Consider the following 15,619-nt stretch of genomic DNA (forward strand, 5'->3'; position numbering starts at 1 on the left):
TTTAGTAACAGTGGTTTCCTCTCCACTGCACAGACTTCAGGAACCGGTGCTACTGAGGGCACTTCCAAGCCCTCAGGAAGGTCAGTGCTTTTGTAGGGGTTAGTTGCTCGGATGCATTACTCCATGTCATGCATAGAAGGTAATCTCCTCATGTTACTGCTCATGGTTAAGGTTTATCCTGGTACTGTTACAGGGATTGCCATGGCAATACTTCAGGCTGCAGCTCCGATCATCAAGATGCAAGGTGCAAGTTCATCTCCAGATGGTCCATCCAAAGAACCTGATGCAGCAAACCAGCAAACCCTACTGCTTTCAAAACTTTAGCCTCGGCTTGGGCTTGACTTGATGGCCCTTTTTGTGAGATTTCTGCTGCTTCCTGTTCAGTAAATAGCATCTATCAGAGGAAGAGGCATGATCCTGCATAGGGATTTTCTGCCTTGTCAGCAAGGTGAGAGCAGACCCTGTCTAGCTGGACCCTAGAAAGCACCCAGCTCTTCTCTGATCATTGCTAAGGATTCTCATTTCCTTTATAGCTGCAATGTGAAAAGTCCCCAGACCTAAACTGGTCAGGTTTAGAGTGAAGATTTTGTCACCCTGACTTCCCTTTTCTTCCCCAGTTGGCAAGTTGTGAAATTGAAGAAAAGAAATACGATAATCCTGGATGAGCACTAAATAACATTTATTTCTGAGCATGAAAAGCCAGCTTTTCACATGCTATAATTTATTATAGCATATAAATATATATATAACTTATATATATATATATTTATATATATATATATTTATATATATATAAATATAAATATATATATATATATATATAAAAGTTATAATATAAATATAATAAGAAAGTTAAAAGTAAGGTGTCCACTTGGAGGCCACTCTCAGAGATGTCCAGCTGGGCTTGGGAGTCCACTTAAACTATCAAGTCAGGCTATCAAAGTGAATTCCCCGTGTGATGAACAAGGTCCCCTGTCCCCATCCTGTTCCCTCTTCACCTGTGACAATTTTGTGGATTGCTTTCCCATTGAGGGGCTCCTTTCCCTGTAAGGCAGAGTGGGGACCTCTCCCTTCAGCAGTAAACAAGGAAAGCGTGCAATTGGAAAAACTTGTGAAGTGGGAAAAACTACAGCATAAACCAAGTACTAACTTGCTTGGCTGAAGTGTTGCACTGATCAAGCAAGCAAAACCTTATCAAAACATTCCTAAGTGCAGGCCCAGATTTTTTTTTGTCAGACCACATTTCAAATTAATACCACTAAGTCCAGTAGAGAAAAATGTTGAGTGAGTTTGCTCTCTTTTTTTCTGAGGCAGAGAGTCCACAATAAGAAACCTCATCTCAGCTGTGAGCTCAAAAGCCTACTAGTGATCCAGATGACAGGTTTTTCCTTTTCTGAGCCCTTTGTATTTGCTTAAGGATGTTAGGCTAATTTATTGGCCAAGGCAAGATGCTGGTAGGTGTCACTTGTAGAAAAAGGCATCAGCTGGGTGTTTCCCACACTTATGGCTGGAGGTTGCATGTCGTTCCTTCTTTGAGGGCAGGGGAAGGATGAATGTCCTGTCCTTTCTTAGGATGCTGATTTAATTCATATATGAAAAGAATCAGGAGCACGTCTGCTAAAAACAGCTTTGTGCATAGCAGGTGCACGAGTGACAAGTGCACAGGTATGCAGATCAAGACTGCAAAATATTTTTCCTGGCTCTTTTCTATTGTACTCCAGCCTGGTTCCATACAGGGACACACATATTTTATTGGTAATGTTATTTAGTAGATTATATACAGGTCAGGGTCTTCAGCAACCTAAATGTTTTACTTGACTTTACTGCCTGTCAGCAGATGTCCTTAAATACATTTTTCTTCTCACCTTCTGTCTGGTCCATATATTTATTGCAGAAATGTGTGAGTGTGTATTACATCTGTCATGGTAGATGCTATTGCCTATTTAATCTACTATATGGTATTACAATTACAGTGTTGGCTCCTGCATTTCAGCTACAGAGTACTGCACTATTTATTCTCAGCTGTAGGGAGTAAAAAGTACTTCAATTTTTTATCCCTTAAAGACCTGCATATTACAGGTGTGGTACATATTCTAAAGCAGTAGAAATCACTGGACATTTGGCTGCTTAATGCTTAAGAATACGTACTGCACCTGGCCAATTTATTTTTCAAATGAATATTTGGATCAAATAACACAGTAGAAACAAAAGATTCTCTCTTTCTGCATTTTTTTTTAAAAAAATATTACCTCCCTTGATATTACATTTTAAGAATTTAAAAGCAAAACAGCTCAGTCTGGAGGATCATAACTTTGTATTTGATCTCAAACCATGCATTATTGATTTCCAGTATGTGAAAAATATCTAAAATGTCTTCAATAAAAATGTGAAGAATAAAAATGCTTTCACTACTTTTGAAATTAAAATCAATTTTATATGCATTATGTTGCAGGCAGCTGAAATTTGTTAAGTAGGTTAAGTAGTGGGAGGAATATTACAGAAAACTATTGCATTTCATTGTAAGACAAATTAGTAAAAAATATAGTTTAAATAGTATAGAAAATAGAGTAATTTCTGCAATTAAATAACAAAATACACTAATGCAATGTTGTTGCTAAGTGTCGAGAAACAGGTAAAGCAAAGGTTAAGTCTGACCTATAACAACCACTGCCTGTAAACCCCTGACAGTAACTCTTCCTTTAGTTAAGAGATCACAGGTTGCACCCCAGGTAACAGTGATAAGAATCTCAGCCTTCAATTAACTACTAAAGTTTCTTTTTGCAGCCTTAATCCCAGACTGATAGATGACAGGAGAAGGTATTTACTATTTGTAGTGAGCCAGGACCAGGCTGCCATTCTGGGGCCAGGAAGGAAACAGTCACTGTTATTTCTCCTTGCTGTTCTTCATTCTGGAGAGGAAGACTTGTAGAGGGGCAGCAGGGAGACTGCAGGTTTGGGGTTCATCTGACCTGTACTTGACTATAGCAGCATGCAGGATCTGAGCTGCCTGTTTAGGCTGTCTTTGCAGTTGGTGGGTAGGGGTAGGCAGTTTGCTGCATTCCTGTCATGGGGAGAGCCACATCTGCCTGCAAGCTGTTGTTGAAGACCAGGCGCAGTATTTCATGTCTGCCCACACTTGAGCAGCACATCTAACATCAGTAGCCCTCTCAGATCAGTGTCCTTGCTCTGAGTTGCTGCACATGAAGCCTGGCTGCCCTGCACCCTGCTGACAAAGCTGTGGGTGCCTGGCCCTGCTTCCTGGGCAAGAGCTGCATAAAGGCACTTCAGGATGTCTGGTGTTTTCCCAGAGAGATGTATTGGCCCTTTTTAATCTGGAAAGCTTTTCAGTTCTGGAAGAACCTGGGATTTTGTGTGTGTGTTTGTTTGCTTGAGAGCAATCCTGTTTTTCTTCTTTTCCTCCTGAGGGCAATTCTAGTTGGTTTTGCTATTGTGTGGTGTAGGATATTACCCCTCCATCCTGGCCCTTTATGAATGGAGTTCCCAGAGGAACCAATCTTCTACCACCTGAGCAATGCTACAGGCAACTTTCTAACACAAATCAGTGCCTATTTCCCTCCTCCTCCTCCTCCCACCCCCTCAAAGTTCCATCTCATGCACATTCACGTTCTTGTTTCTCCTTATTTTCGTTATGTATTGGAGACAAAACAACTCCTGCCCTTTTTGGCTTACAGGTTCATATATCAATGGGAGCCATAATGACTGGACAGCTTTGATTCACTCTCAGTTACATGCAGAGTCCTTTCACAGACCCAAAGAAAAGCAGACACTAGCCTGAAACTTCTCTTATTTGCTGCCTTATTCCTAGGTTTTGCTGCCAGCTCTGCCTGATACAAGAGAAATTGTATACTCTGGATTTTCCGCCTTCACAATATTTATTGGCAGTCTCTCTCTCTTGTGAGTATAGATAGCAGCCTGTCTAAGGGATAGCTGAGCTTCCTCTGGGATATCTCTATACGCCTGCCACTAAAGAAGTCATCCTCAATATCATGTGGTTTGTAGGGATTTTTAGTGTATATTTCACTGGAAAATACCTAATAGAAAAAATTCAATTAGCAGAGGGTAAACGCTTACTCCCTCGCCTTTGTGATGACCATCTCTTATCTCCGTTAAATACAGAACTTAATCTGATGAAAGTGCTTTTTTTTCCGTTGTTTTCTTTCTGTTATTCTCCTTGAAGAAAGGATAGTAAAAAATATATACCTGTACTTTTGCATAGTTGATGATGTTCTGACTTCTGAGCTTGTTCACTCATTTTTGAGAACCTTTATGATTTTCAAGGACATCCAAGGATGTCCTCGGTTTTCACAAGGTTGTTGAATGGTTTGGTTGGACTTGTATTGCACCAGGTTCCAAAAATGCAAAAGTAGTCCCTCTCCCTTTGATCTTTTCATGTGTTTTGTTTTGTTTTGTTTTTAAAAATAAACTGCACTTCACCCTGTCTTGCCCGATTCCACCAGTATAAGGCACTTTTTATTAGATTAGTAGTGGTGGCAGTGGAAGTAGTAGTAGTAGCAGATGTTTTACTTTACTTGGCCAAGGAACAAGGTGGCTGTTTTGTATAGAGTAATTTTTTGTGGTGGTTGCTCTTTTTGAGAGGAAAGTGAGATCTGCAGCTGTGTATAACTGACTATGTTGCATCTCATTTTCTTGTTTCCCAGAAAGAAGCCATTGCCCTGCAAAGTTAAGATAAAGAAAATAAATCTATACTAACAGGTAACTAATTTTCCATGATACTGTATTTTCCTTGTCTTAATGCAGTTAGCTTTCTCTAGCTTTGGGGGTTTTTGACTATGTAAAATAAGAAGATCATACATAGATCAGCATAGTAGCAACTGCAACAATGTTTTTTAAATAGATCATTTAGTAGTGCTTTGATGTTTTTTACAATCGCTAATGGTGCCATGTTAGAAATTGTTCTCTAAGTGCTCAGAAATGAGGCCTTCAAAAAAAAAAGCTGCTGTCATTATAGAGAAGGCAGCTATTGATCCCTGTCACAGAACCGGCATGCCATCTCACCTTGTAGTTCTTCTGAATAAATAATGGCATTTGACATAATGCAGCGCTGGACAGGTTAGAGATAGCAGCCAGCTATTGAGAGAGTCTGAGATATAACAGCTTTTCAGCTAAAATGAAGCTGAGAACCATTAGGGGTGGGATCACTTTTTAGCTCAGTTTCTGCTATAGAATCTAACCAAAATTCCATTTATTTGAAAAATTACCTGAAAGTTTCTTGCTCAAGAGGTTCTTGTAGCCAAAGAAGAAGGTATCTGAGGCTCTGTGGAAGCCCCCAAACACAACGCATCCTGCAGATGTGCCTGAGGTCCTGGGGCTAGATTTGCTGTAGCATGACTCCAGTGACGAAAGCTTCACTACTTGTTCTGCAGCACACCTAGAGCCTTTTGGTACTTGCACTTGCCTTTTATAAACACTTAGCCAGGATCTTTGCAATTCCATCCCCCCTTTCCAGACCAGGATGTGCCTTCCTGAGCTGTTACTAAGGTAGTCAGAAACACCATCTGCCAGGAGTTTTTATTGACACAAGACCTGTTATCCACTAACACAGAAGCCTGCCCTTCATATCATTTGGTCTCTCCTGAAACGCTCCAGATGAAACCTGCTGATCAATACAAGCTGTGCAGTGTTGCCTTGCACACAGGTCTCCAAGGGAGGTCATCTGCAGGCAGCACACTGTTTATCCCTGTGTATGGTGGGAAGTCCCTTGGCTTCTGGAACTGAAGCAGTCGCGTTGGCCCAGCATACACCCAAGATAATTAGGATTTGCTGAGAAGGTCTCTTTAGGGCAAGAGGATCACTGGCACAGCAAAATCTATGTCTGTTTCTGCAGCTGGTTCAGTCCAAGCAGGTCAGCCTGTGTGGTACTCCAACACAAGGCACGGCCATCATGTAAGTCACGGGACCTGCAAGTGCCCTGTAAACTCTGGGAACGTGGCTTGTGTGGAGATGAATGTTATCTTTTAGAACAAGCTTCAGACATAATGTCAGAGGATTAAATAGTGCAGTATGCAGTTACAAGTAACTGCCAGGGTTATGATTTTGCTCTCATCTGTGTTGCAGCTCTATGTGCTGTGGTGGTCCCAGCTGAAAGCCTTTGGGCTCTTGCTACAAGCCATGGTCCCTGATTTTTCCTGACATAGGCCTGTAATGGAGATGTCACATTGGTCAGTAGTGGTGACTCTGCATGTCTCTGATGGGTCATGACAGTTTATGCTCTTCCCTTTGGAAGCAGAAGTGTCACTTTTTCTTAACAGAAGCAGTAAGGCATTGAGAGAACAGACTTTCAAAGTTTCCATCAACACAACAGGCCAGTGTCTTGAGGTACTTGAACAGGGTCTGTGTGGCAGTCAGAACCACTTCCCCCCAGGCTTTACTCTGTCTGCATAAACTACCTTTCTATCCCTCTATCATGCAGTATCTGTAAGAGCTGCACTAAGATATTAATCACAGTTGGCTCTTACCAGAACAAGGAAAGCTCGTGTCTGCAGGGATGAGTAGGTCCAGAGACAAGAAATTAGTAAAACCCAGTTGCTAGGAATGGGATCTTGGGATTGTGAATTTCAGTGGTGAGCCAAATCTGCTGGAAGATTTGTAATTTGCAAGAAAAGCAGAAAGAGATGGTTAAGATTTTTAATTATTTACATGATGTCTCAAAAAACCTGATGTGCCAGTGTCCTTTATTATGTACTTGGGCATGAACTTTCATGAAAGGTCTCCATAGTCATTACAGAACTGAAAGCCAAGCTCAAAGTCAGCCAAGAGTTCAGATGAGTTACATCAAGCAAGTCATAAGTCTCAATGCAGAATCCTCTGAGAACATGAATTTTCTGTACTAGGAAATTTAAAATCTAGATTTAAAAATTATACATACATTTTTTGTACTGGTTTCATCACCAAAATGGATCTCCATGGCAGCAATCAAAGCCTTGGGAGATATATCTGTAAGTCAATGTTGGGAATCGTTTAAAGAAAAAACCTCCAAATGTGATATTTACATCTTCACAGGCTATCTTTAGGTGCCATTTATCATGTTATTGCAGTGTCTCCCAAATCTCCTCTTTCTGAAACAGCAAAATTCCACACCTCATTTTTAAACTTTGGGAAAACACAGAAAGCTCCTAAAATAATTTTCATTCATTTCATAGAGCAATAACATCAATGCCAGTAAAATTACGTTGTGCCGTCTTGTGTTTCATCAAAGATGCTTTTGGAATAGCTCTTTCACATCAGCTGCAATGTACTTGGAAAGACACTAGGTTGCCAGCCTTATTCTTTTCTGTGAGACCAGCAGAGGAGCGCACAATGCTTGCTATTTGCTGCATGTAGAAATGATGTCTCCCTGCGTCACAGCATCTCTGTGAAGTGGTAGAGAGTGCAAATGAAACAACAGAAAGGGTAAGCAAGTGTCTGAAATCATATGTAGGGCTGATACTGAGTCTGGGAATGAAGAGGGAGACACAGCAAGGAAATGCCAGAACAGACGTAAGGGACATGCTGCAGCTGTGTGTGTGTCAGGGGAGAGTGTGGCTTTTTATGGAGTGAGGGGAGAAAAACAGAGAAAAGCACATGCAATAATTCTGCATAGAAAATATACTCCTGCTAGTGGATAAGAGGGGAAAGAGCAAAGCAAATTTAGGAATCATCCAGAACTGAAGATCAGCACAAGAGTGGGGAGAAAGCTGTTAATGAGTGTGTGGTGACCTCAGTAAAAGGTATTTGGTGGTCCTCAAAGCTTTGAATACAGGATCTTTTGCGTAAAAGTCTTTCTTAACGTTAATGAGTAAGGGCTGCAGATGAAGATAAAAAATGAATGGGGGAGGGAGGAAGATAGGCAACACTGTGTAAGTGGGTTATTTTGAGGATGAAAATGTTTATTATCAGGAAGGCCAGGGTCATCAGAACAAATTTCATGCTTAGTTGGACCAAGGCAATTTGGGGCATATGAGGCCAGTAAGTTCCTACATGGGAGTGGTAAAGATGTCGATAACGCAGGAGAGAGATAACATATTCCAGTTATTTCTATCTTCTGTGCTTAGAAGAAGCAGAATGAAATGCTGCCTACTCTGTTGGAAACCAAGGATAAATCAACAGGGATTTTCAATCAGCAGCCTAAGTAATTTTCTCCCATGATCTCAAAAGAAGGAAAGAAGCAACTCCCTCTCCCTCATTGAAAAAGAAAACATTTTATTGGTAGTATAAAGAAGTTCTATTAAAATAGTTGGAACACGGACAAAATTTCTGATGACTGGAAGCTGGCTACTAGTAGGTAAACAAGATGACCCAGGAAATTATAGACCAGTTGACCTGACATCATTCCTGAGCAAAATAATGGAAAAATTGATACAGGATTCAATTAGTAGAGAAATAAAGGGCAGGACTATAATAAATGTTGGTAAACAGTTTTATGCAAAATAGGACTTGTCAAACAGAGTTTACTTCGTTCCTGCAGATTATGAATTTGGTTGATGATGACAGCTATGGAGGTATAAGATTCTTTGTAATGATTTTGATCTTATACCATTATCTTTCTGATACACAAACACATGCTATTTGACACTGAAATTTGACACTAAGAATTGGTTAGCTGACACAAGTGGTTACTAAGGGAAGTTATCATGTTTCACTGTGTTCTATAAAATTCACTATTGAGCTTACTCTGTGTCTTTCCAACATCTGAAAGAAAATGCAAACTCACTGAAAAATACAGTTGACACAATGATAGGCACAATAACTGCAAAACCAGAGGCAAAAAACTGCTGTGCAAAAGGAGCAATCAGCATTATTCAGCTAGCCATGTGAAGACAAAAGGGTGGGTACTTTACACTACAAGGCTGTGCATGCATGGACAGGGAACAGTGGCCTGACCTGCAGAGGGTGGGATTGCAACCTGGAAAGTAGTTTGGGGATCAGAGTGGATAAAACAGCTGAAATACGAACATGTAGTTGATGCCACAGCAGGTGGATCTAATGTCTTTGGAGATATATACAATTGAAAAATGAAGACTAGAAAAGTGATGCTGAAATTTCAATACAGGAACAAAGCATTTGTCCATGACCACAGGAAATACTGCAGAAAAGAGATAATGGTGTGGGAGTCAGGGGCGGGGAGAGAAATGCAGAAATTGGGCCTTGCCTTTGTTGTAGTGTTTGAAAATGTTGTTTGAATTAGCTGCAGGTATGAATTTAGAAAGGCTGAGCTCTGCTGAGCTGCTTTTTACAGGACCTCATTCAGAGAGTGTGACCTTACTTCATTATCAAATAGTTCCTTCTCCCAGAAAAGGAAGCAAAACTTAATTGCCGTTCACTCTGACTGGTAATTTCCAAAAGGATTGTCACTTTAAGCATTAATTTAGATCATCTTGCCTGACAGTCTCTGTGCAGGCAAGCCTGAAAAGCATTCGAGAGATCTCATTTGCCTCCACACAAGTGACATTAGAGCACAAGTATCAGAAGGGAGTTCAAAGGAAGAGCTACTGATGTTGTCTAGCTGGACTTCTGTAAGGCCTTTGAGACAGTCCCCCACAACACAGAATGTCCCTCCTCTCTAAATTAGAGAGAGATGGACTTGATGGGTGGACTGTTCGGTGGATGAGGAATTGGTTGGATGGTCAAATCCAGAGGGTAGTGGTCAGCGGCTCAATGTCCAGATGGAGTTCGGTGACAGGTGGTGTTCCTCAGTGTTCTGCATTGGGATGAATTTAAGATCTTCATCAATGTCATAGACAGTGGGATCGAGTACACCCTCATCAAGTTTGTGGATGACACCAAGCTGAGTGGTGCTGTTGACAAGCCTGAGGGATAGGATGCCATCCAGAGGGACCTGGACAAGCTCAAGAAGTGAGCCCATGTGAACCTCGTGAGGTTCAGATGCCCCAACAAGGCCAAGTGAAGGTCCTGCACCTGGGTCAGGGCAACCCCTATATCAATACAGACTGTGGGATGAATGGATTGAGAGCCGCCCTGCTGAAAAGGATGTGAGGGTAATGGTGGATGAAAAGCTGGAACTGAGCCGATGATGTGCGCTCGCAGCCCAGAAGGCCAACTGTATCCTGGGCTGCATCGAAAGAAGCATGGCCAGCAGGTCAAGGGAGGTGGCTCTGACCCTCCACTCCACCCTGGTGAGACCCTGCCTGGAGGCTGTGTCCAGCTCTGGAGCCCTCAGCACAAGAAAGACAAGGAAGTGTTGGAGTGCATCCAGAGAAGGGCCACAAAAATAATCAGAGGGATAGAAGACCTCTCCTACGAAGAAAGGCTGAGAGAGCTGGGGTTGTTTGGCCTGGAGAAGAGAAGGCTCTGGGGGGCCTTATTGCAGTCTTTCAGTACTTAAAGGGGGTCTACAGGAAAGATGGGGACAAACTTCTTAGCAGGGCCTGTTGCAATTCGACAGGGGGTAATGGTTTTAAAGTAAAAGAGGGAAGATTTAGACTAGATACAAGAAAGATATTTTTTACGAGGGTGGTGAAACACTGGAACAGGTTGCTCCGAGAAGTGGTAGATGCCCTATCCCTGGAAACATTAAAGGTCAGGTTGTACGAGGCTCTAAGCAACCCAATCTACTTAAAGATATCCCTGCTTACTGCAGAGTGGGTGCATTAGATGACCTTTATAAAGGTCCTTTCCAACCCAAACTATTCTATGATTCTATGAACTAATAGTTAAAATCAGATCAGAATTTCAGGCTAGAAGAGAGGTATATGTGTTTTTAACCATGTTGGAACAAATGTAAAGAAATGGTGTCTCTCTTGTGTTGTCTTTGAGTGAAGATGGGAGGCTTTTCTGAAAAAAGTGCCAGGAGTCAAAATAGTTTTGGGGGCTCAGTATGAGGTTAAGTCTGAAATATTAAGCAACTTGAGATATGCAGGCTATCCTGACACAACATCTGACCTTTTTTAGTCTTAAATGTGGTAGCTATAGAGAAGCTCATTAGCCACTTAAGCATGTACGAAACAAAGAAAGAGATGAAAGAGATGTCATAAATGCTAAAGCCATGCTTTTGCTTGCATCAAGGAAGCTGGATTTGAGCAAGGATATTTGTCTGTGTTAATTCTGCTCAACCACAGTTTGGCGTGTTGACCACAGCTCAGAGACCCACTGTAAGTTTTGGGTGTATGAACCTCCTAAGAGGGCTTCACTTCCACCTCGTGTGGAAAGAAAGATTTTTACCTACTTGCCCTGCCTGAACCTCATCAAAAGCAGGACTGTGGGGAGCCTTATCTGAAATACCACAGAAATTGTCCAGCCCTTGTACTCACACAACACCTGTCATTCTGCATTAGTCTTTATAGTTCCTAGTTTATGACCTAGCATGGTTAAGTGTGCACAAATATTTTCAAGTCATTACAGTGCTTCTCCAACACCTGCTCCGTTGTTTCCATTTGGCATTGAACTATCCCCTGTTACAGAAGGGAAGTGAGGCATATGTTTGAAAATATCCTCTTTTATTTTTCTCAGCAGCCCTGAAAAAAACCCTTTTAACAGGTTCACAAAATAAAGACTGTAGCCTTAAATTGCTGAGAGTAATCCCTTCTGCTAACGGAATGTAACGTCAAGCAACTGTCTTTATTTTTTCCTCATGTTATTCCCTTTGGCTTTGTCCCATACATACTAGTGACTCAGAATGGAAGCTTATAAAATATAAAGAACATGCAAAGTCTTTCAGAGAATAAACAGTATTATTTCCTGACAAAACTCCACACTGACAACTATGGAGCAACAGCATGAGATGCAGAAGATATATAGAAACCCTGAAAATGGAATTGACGTGATTGTGAGACTCCCACACAAACCAAAAGTACAAGAGATACACAGGTAGGACTCAGTTAAACTCTCCTCAACCTTGCTGTTTGCAGATTACATCCCCAAGGAAAGGAAATGTTTTTTTGATAAAGGTTAATGGCATTGGTTGCAGCTTCTTGAAACTAGCAGTCTTTTGCTTGTGGGAGCAGGGAATATATGATTTAAGTCTTACGTGCTTCTCAGAGAAGTTCATCTTCTATGTAGAAACACACAGCAGAACTGCTTAGGTATCCAGACGTGCTCAGTGCCTGGCACTTTCCACCTTCACTAAGATTTATATTGCCTGACAGAGCTTGGGATTCTGTCCTCTCCTGAATACTCTAACTATGTCTCGAGCTGATCCCTTCTTTGTCTTGTTCTCTTCTGTCCTCCTTCCTATGTATGTTCAAGGGACTTTCACCTCCCTCTCCATGCTTTGTTGGCATAGATTTATCTTTAAGCAAGACATGGGTTTTCATTTTGATGATAACTTTCTTCTACCTCTCTACTTTGAATCAGTTGCTTTGTATTCTGCTTCCCCCCAAGTACCTCTCCATGCACGCGGGCATTTTGTTTTTCTTTCTGACATCATCTTGTGTTGTCAAACCCAACATGACCAAATGGAATTCCAGATATGTCCCAGCAGAATTATTTCCTTTCCATACTGAAGTTGGGGATGGCAGCAATATCATAGAATCATAGAATCTTTATGACTGGAAAAGACATATGGCTGGAAAAGATCATCAAGTCCAGCTGGGCCCACTTCTAAACCATGTCCCTGAGCACCACATCTAGACAGCTTTTAAATATGTTCAAGGATGGCAATTCAACCACTTCCCTGGGCAGCCTGGTCCAGTCTTTAATAACCCTTTCAGTGTAGAAGTTTTTCCTAATGTCTAACCTAAACCTCCCCTGGCACAACTTGACGCCATTTCCTCTTGTCCTATCAGTTGTAACTAGTGAGAAGAGATCAGCACCCACTCCTCTACAACCTCCTTTCAAGTAGTTGTAGAGAGCGATAAGGTCTCCCCTCAGCTTCCTTTTCTTCAGACTAAACAACCCCAAGTCCCTCAGCCGTTCCTCATAAGACTTATTCTCAGGACCCTTCTCCAGCTTTCTTGCCCTTCTCTGACCCTCTCCAGCACCTCAGTGTCATTCTCATACTGCAGCGCCCAAAATTGAACACAGTACTCAAGGTGCAGCCTCACCAGTGCCAAGTACAGTGGGACAATCACTTCTCTAGCCCTGTTGGCTACACTATTCCTGATGCAGGCTAGGATGCCATTGGCCTTCTTGGCCACCTGGGCACACTGCTGGCTCATATTCAGTCGACTGTCAATCAACACCCCCAGGTCCTTCTCCTCCAGGCAGCTTTCCAGCCATTCTTCCCCAAGCCCGTACCACTGCATGTGGTTGTTGTGACTCAAGTGCAGAACCCGGCAGTTGGCCTTGTTGAACCTCATACCATTGGCCTCAGCCCATTGATCCACCCTATCCAGGTCCCTCTGAAGAGCCCTCCTACCCTCAAGCAGATCAACACTCCCACCTAACTTGGTGTCGTCTGCAAACTTATTCTCAATCCTCTTGTCAAGATCATTAATAAAGATATTAAACAGGACCGGCCCCAACACGAAGCCCTGTGGAGCGCCACTTGTGACTGGCCGCCAACTGGAATTAGCTCAATTCACCACTCCCTGGGCCAGGCCATCCAGCCAGTGTTTGATCCAGCAGAGTGTATGCCTATCCAAGCCTTGGAAAGTCAGTTTTATCATGAGAATGCGGTGGGGAACAGTATTGAAAGCTTTACTGAAGTTTAGGTAAATAACATCCACAGCCCTTCCCTTGTCCACTAAGCAGTTCAGCTTGTCATAGAAGGATGTCAGGTTTGTTATGCATGCCCTGCACTTTATGAACCCGTGTTGATTGGGACTGGTCATGTGGTTGTCCTGTAAATAGTATGTAACGGCACTCAAGATGATCTGCTCCATAAGCTTCCCTGGCACCTAGGTCAGACTGACAGCTCTGTAGTTTCCCAGATCCTCCTGCCAGCCCTTCTCATAGATGTGCATCACATCTGCTAATCTCCAGTCCATTGAGACCTCCCCGGTTAGCCAGGACTGCTGATAAATTATGAATCGGCCTGGTGAGCACATCTGCCAACTCCTTCAGCACTCTTGGGTGCAACCCATCTGGCCCACAGACTTACGTGTGTCTAGATGGTGCAGCAGGTCACTGACCATTTCCTCTTGGATTATGGAGGCCTCATTCTGGTTACCATCTCTGTCTTCCAGCTCAAGGGACTGGGTGCCCAGCAAACAACTACTCCTGCTATTAAAGACTGAGGCAAAGAAGGCGTTAATTACCTCAGCCTTTTCCTCATCCTTAGTCACTGCATCCAATAAAGGAGGAAGATTCTCCCCAGTCCTCCTTTTGTTGTTAATACATTTATGGAAGCATTTTTTATTGTCTTTTACAGTAATAGCCAGATTGAGTTCCGGTTGGGCTTTGGCCCTTCTAATTTTCTCCCCGCAAAGCTTCACTGTATCTTTGTAGTCCTCCTGAGTGGGCCCGCCCCCTCTTCCAAAGGCCATAAACTCTCCTTTTGTTCCTGAGTTCCTGCTAAAGCTCTCAGTTCAGCCAGGTCAGTTTTCTACCCCACCAGCCCAATTTTCGGGATGCTGGGATGGCCTGTTCCTGTGCCTTTAAGACTTCCTTCTTGAGGAGTGCCCAACCTTCCTGGACTCCTTTGCCCTTCAGAACAGTGTCCCAAGGGACTCTGCCAACCAGTGTCCTGAACAGGCCCAAATCTGCTCTATGGAGGTCCAAGGTGGCAGTTCTGCTAACCCCACTCCTTACTTCACCGAGAATCAAAAGGTCTATTATTTCATGATCACTATGCCCAAGATGGCTTCCAACCACTACATCTCCTAGAACTCCTTCTCTGTTAATAAGTAGCAGGTCCAGAAGGGCACCCTCTCTACTTGGCTCCTTCGCCAGCTATGTCAGGAAGTTATCTTCTACACACTCCAAGAACCTCCTGGACTGTTCCCTCTCTGCTGTGTTGTATTCCCAGCACACATCTGGAAACTTGAAGTTCCCCACAAGAACAAGAGGTAGTGATCATGAAACTTCTCCCATCTGCTTACAGAGTATTTTGTCAGCCTCATTTTCCTGATTGAGCAGTCTGTAACAAACTTCCACTGTGATATCTGCCTTGTTGGCCTTCCCCTTATTCTTGCCCATAGACACTCGACCTTATCATCACCATCATTAAATACTAGACATTCATATCTCTCCCTGACATAGAGGGCCACTTTGCCACCTCTTCTTCCTCACCTATCACTTCTTGTTGCAATTTCATCACTGCCTACCTGAAAAATCATTAATGGGTAGTAGCTTGAGGGCCAAACTAGGGAATTTTCTCTTTAATATGTCTAATTCAGTGGCTTCAAGGCAATAGTGTTAAACAAAAGCCCTCCAAACTCCAAGCCCCAAGTGCCAAAGCAGGCAGGTGAGAGATCTAGGTAAATGCAGAACGGCTTAAAAACGAGGAGGTTTTATCTGTCTTCTCCTTTTTGCCTCTCTGGTATACTAAGCAGGACAGCTTCTCACTGCCCTCTATTCTGGCAAGCATGGCTATGCCGGGACTGGGCTTGTCTGTCTCCCATTTTAATGCTCTCACTCCCTTTTAACCACTTCACAAAGTGCTGCACCCATTATCTGTAGCTGCCCCTTTTACTGTCCGACATGTTCTTCCTCTGATTCCACCTCTGTGGGCTCACACCTGATGAGAATGAGGCTGGTTGAA

The 15,619-nt window shown here is 42.7% G+C and overlaps 1 long non-coding RNA gene across 1 annotated transcript; it reads left to right on the top strand.

The window, feature by feature from the left end:
- Positions 1 to 406: 406 nt before the first annotated feature.
- Positions 407 to 4,698, top strand: LOC309683512. The gene is made up of 3 exons (XR_014270215.1): positions 407 to 448; positions 3,827 to 3,915; positions 4,680 to 4,698. It is a non-coding gene; the product is annotated as an uncharacterized lncRNA (long non-coding RNA).
- Positions 4,699 to 15,619: the final 10,921 nt, after the last annotated feature.

Source organism: Vanellus vanellus, assembly GCF_965231255.1.
Source record: "Vanellus vanellus genome assembly, chromosome: Z".
In the NCBI taxonomy this organism is placed as follows: Eukaryota; Metazoa; Chordata; class Aves; order Charadriiformes; family Charadriidae; genus Vanellus; species Vanellus vanellus.